Source organism: Embiotoca jacksoni, unplaced genomic scaffold, assembly GCF_022577435.1.
Source record: "Embiotoca jacksoni isolate LCO1_2020_lvr unplaced genomic scaffold, fEmbJac1.0.p SCAF_5, whole genome shotgun sequence".
In the NCBI taxonomy this organism is placed as follows: domain Eukaryota; kingdom Metazoa; phylum Chordata; class Actinopteri; family Embiotocidae; genus Embiotoca; species Embiotoca jacksoni.
In genome coordinates, this window is record NW_027185403.1 from 23,687,729 (window position 1) to 23,692,728 (window position 5,000).

The following is a 5,000-nucleotide window of genomic DNA, read 5'->3' on the forward strand; positions in this document are numbered from 1 at the left end:
TTTCTGAGGAGCAGGTTCCTGGGTTTGACGAGGCGTTTGTTGAACTTTCAGCACCCTGAGGTCGGGTGTTTTTACCTCTGTGGCATCCAGGTGCTCCAGGTGATGATTTATTTTACATTAATCCTCTTACCTGGCTAATGCTTCTTTTCATGCCCCATCTCACTGACCACACTGAGAGAGATGTACCCCAAAGCCCACTATTGTCCTCCAGGCGATTGTGTCACTCCCTGTGTGTGTGTGTGTGTGTGTGTGTGTGTGTGTGTGTGTGTGTGTGTGTGTGTGTGTGTGTGTGTGTGTGAGGGCCTGCACACTAATCAGCTTCTTTCCAGCAGATAATAAAACAACAGCAGTAGAGAAACAACAAAAGTCCACCAAGAGGGACATTGAGAGGACGGACTGGAACCCCCAGGTCTCACCTGTGACTGGCAGTTTACTGGAGGCCCCCTCCACCACCCAGAATTTAATTCCGGCATCAGTGGATCCCTGCTTCAGGACTGAAGTCGTTCTTTCCCTCCACCAACCAGTTAAGTAGCAGCTTCTGTCCATCTTTCAAAACACTTTTTTCAAACTTGTAGTATTCAGAACAGTCAACATCAACTCAGCTCGCCAAATATAAGATCCACCAACAGATCTACCTACAGTTCTACCAACAGATCTACCTACAGATCTACCAACAGATCTACATACAGTTCTACCAACAGATCTACCAACAGATCGACCTACAGTTCTACCAACAGATCTACCTACAGATCTACCAACAGATCTACATACAGTTCTACCAACAGATCTACCAACAGATCGACCTACAGTTCTACCAACAGATCTACCTACAGATCTACCAACAGATCTACCCACATATCCACTTACAGATATAACCACAGATCTACCTACATATCTACCTACAAATCAACCAACAGATCTACCCACATATCTACCCTCAGATCTACCTACAGCTCTACCTACAGGTCAACATACAGATCTACCTACACGTCTACCTACAGATCTACCTACAGATCTACCCACATATCTACCCTCAGATCTACCTACAGGTCTACCTACAGGTCAACATACAGATCTACCTACAGGTCTACCTACAGATCTACCTACAGGTCTACCTAAAGATCTACCTACAGATCTACCCACAGATCTACCCTCAGATATACCTACAGATCTACCTACAGGTCTACCTACAGATCTACCTACAGATCTAACCAAGATCTACCTACAGATCTGCCTACAGCTCTACCAACAGATCTACCTACAGATCTACCCACAGATCTACCAACATCTGTAGGAAGATGTTTCTCTGCACCTCCACCTGCTGATTCTGACTGGTCGTTTTGAGAGGATCTGTGTCTGAACCTTGTCCTCTCACTACTGGTGTCCCTCAAGGCTCCGTCCCGGGTCCCCTCCTCTTCTCTCTACACCGACTCTCTCGGCTCTGTCCTTCACTCGCATGTCTTTTCCTACCACAGCTATGCTGATGACACCCAACTGATCCTCTCTTTTCCAGATCTGAAACACAGGTAGCAGCATGAATCTCTGCCTGTCTGACTGACATCTCTCAGTGGATGTCCTCACACCACCTGGAAATCAACCTCCACAAGACCGACCTGCTCTTCCTTCCAGAGAAAGACTCTCCCACCCTCGACCTGACTACTACCTTCAACAACTCTGTTATCCCGACCCTGACTGATAAGAACCTCGGAGACACTCCACAGTCAACTCTCTCTTACTGCCAACATCACTGCAACAACACGTTCCTGTAGATACATGCTGCACAACATCAGGAGAATACGTCCTCTTCTCACTCAGAAGGAGGTCCAGGTTCTGGTCCAGGTTCTGGTCATCTCACGTCTGGACTACTGTAACTCCCTCCTGGCAGCTCTACCTGTTAGCGCCATCCGACCTCTGCAGCTCATCCAGAATGCCGCAGCTTGACTGGTCTTTAACCTCCTAAATTCACTCACACTCCTCTGCTCCTCCTCCTCCTCCTCCTCCTCCTCCTTCTCCTCCTCCTCCTCTGTCCTGGCTCCTAAATGGTAGAATGAGCTCCCCAACGACATCAGGACAGCAGAAACTCTGTACATCTTCCACCACAAACTAAAAACACACCTCCTCCTCCTCCTCCTCCTTTACCTTGAATAGTAGAACTTTAGTATCTTAAAATAGAACTTACTGACAGAACTTTGTAGTTTGGCTTTCTGGAAGAAATTGCATTTTCTTGATTCCTGTTGTTCTGGTTTTGAACCCTCATGGTTGACATGAACTTATTGTAAGTCGCTTTGGATAAAAGAGTCAGATAAATGTAATGTAATGTACTGTGTGTCTGTGATCGTATTCAAACCAACAATGAACAACGTGGGACAATTTGGGAAAAGGTGGGAAGACGTGGGACAATGTGAAAACGTGGGACAATGTGACAACGTGGGAAGATGTGGGACAAGGTGGGACACTGCTATCTGCTGTCTGTCTGTCTGTCTGTCTGTCTGTCTGCTGTGTGTCTGTTGTGTGTCTGTGATCGTATTGAAACCAACAGTAAACAAACAGTCACCTGTACTTCAGGTAATAATAATTTAATCTTGAATTGTTGTTCTGTAAATCGATACAGATTAATAAACATCTGATGATGCTGCTGATATCACAACACTGTTCATCCTCTTACGGCCTCTCAGGGTTCTGCTGACTCCAGCTGACCTAATCCCAACAAAACCAACATGGGGCAAACAGTATGTTTGTGTGGGACAATGTGGGACAAGGTGAGATAATGTGGGAAAATGTGGGACAAGATGAAACAACATGGGACAATGTGGAACAATGTGGGACAACATGGGACACTGCTGTCTGCTGTGTGTCTGTCTGTCTGTTGCGTGTCTGTGATCGTATTGAAACTAACAGTGAACAAACGGTCACCTGTACTTCAGGTAATAATTTAATTCAACGTAGGATAAGGTGGGACAATGTGGGGCAACGTGACAAAGTGGGACAACGTGACAATGTGACAAAGTGACAATGTGGCAAAGTGACAATGTGGGACAATATGACAAGGTGGGAAGACGTGGGACAAGGTGGGAAAACGTAGGACGTGACAATGTGACAATGTGACAACATGACAACGTGGGGCAACGTGGGACAAGGTGTGAAAATGTGGGACAATGTGGGAGACTGCTGTCTGCTGTGTGTCTGTCTGTGTCTGTCTGTTGCGTGTTTGTGATCGTATTGAAACCAACAGTGAACAAACGGTCACCTGTACTTCAGGTAATAAGTTAATTCAACGTAGGACAAGGTGGGACAATGTGGAAAACGTGAAACAATGTGGGACAATGTGGGGCAACGTGAAACAATGTGGGACAATGTGGGACAACGTGACAAAGTGACAACATGGGACATTGTGACAACGTGATAATGTGGGACAATGTGACAACGTGACAACGTGGGACAATGTGACAATGTGACATTGTGACGTGACAATGGGACAACGTATAACAATGTGACAACATGGGACAACATGACAATGTGGAATAACGTGGGACAAGGTGGGAAGACATGGGACAAGGTGGGACAACGTGGGAAACATGGGACAAGGTAAGACAACGTGGGACAATGTGACAACGTGGGACAACGTGGGACAACGTGGGGCAACGTGGGACAATGTGACAATGTTGGACAACGTGACAATGTGGGACAATGTGACAATGTGACAACGTGGGACAATGTGACAACGTGGGAAGACGTGGGCCAAGGTTGGAAGACGTGGGACAAGGTGGGAAAACATAGGACGTGACAATGTGGGGCAATGTCGGACAATATGGGACAACGTGGGACAATGTGACAATGTGGGTCAACATGGGACAAGGTGGGACATGTAGTAATACTCAGCGAAGGAGTGAAGGATGTTGACACGTCCATCCAATTCCGAGCTTAGCATCCCCAACAGGCCTTCAGAATGCGAAGGACTGAACAAATCTAATTTATTTAAATGCACCTTTTCCAACTCCCACACTGAGTTCAGGGCACGAAGGAATCCGAAGCTTCATGTTATCGACGCAAAGATTGTCTTCGTTGTCGCTGCATTTGCAGATTTTAGAGAAGCGTCTGTCTTGCAGTGTTCACTTGTGAAAATAGAGCTTATCGAAAAAGTAGGAAATATGGAAAAAGGGATTAAAATGCTGTGGACACCTGGTCAACCGCTGGTGGGACGAAACTCAAATAATCACATTTTTATTATTGACATTCAAGCAGTTCCACCATTTCAAAATGTTTCACATCTTCTTCGTCTGGGTGTCTTCATATCTGTTCCCAGATCTCAGCAGCTCTGTGAGGGCAGTGTAATTATTACAGATATGAATATGTTATGTGAGTATATTCAGAGAAGGAGAGAGTGTTTTTTAGTGATATGAAGTATTTCCATGCATCATCATTTCCTTCCAGACTGAAACCTCCAGCAGCACGATGGGGTCTGACAGGAGTCGGTGTGAGCTGTCCTGCAGGCCTCCTCCATCTCACCACAACCTACACTTCCTCCAACGGAGATGAAGGCAGAAGAACAGAGAAGCAGCTGGAGGCGAGAGTCCTCTGATCTGGAGTCCAAATCAGACAGCAAAACATCTTCCACATCACCTTTGAAATACTTGGAGAAAACATAGCCGAGCGTTAACTTTCCAGCGAGGTACGAGTCCTCCAGGCGAGCGTTCGCTGTTGTCAGCTGGAAGCCTCGTATCGTGTTTCTGAGTCCGTCTGATGAACGCCGATGAGCCTCAGGCAGCAGGACGGGCTCTCCACCCACACAGGAGCATCCGGTCCTTCCAGTTCGGTCGAGAGCCGGAAGTCTTCCAGGAGAAGCGACTTCTTCATGTGACACTGACGAGATTTTAAAGCTCCGTGTGAGACGCACCAACAGAAGGTGTGTGAAGACGTTCAATCTGATGCAGTTCACTTATTTACAGTGACAACTTCATCTCCCTCCGACTAACACATGCTGTGTGTGTGTGTGTGTGTGT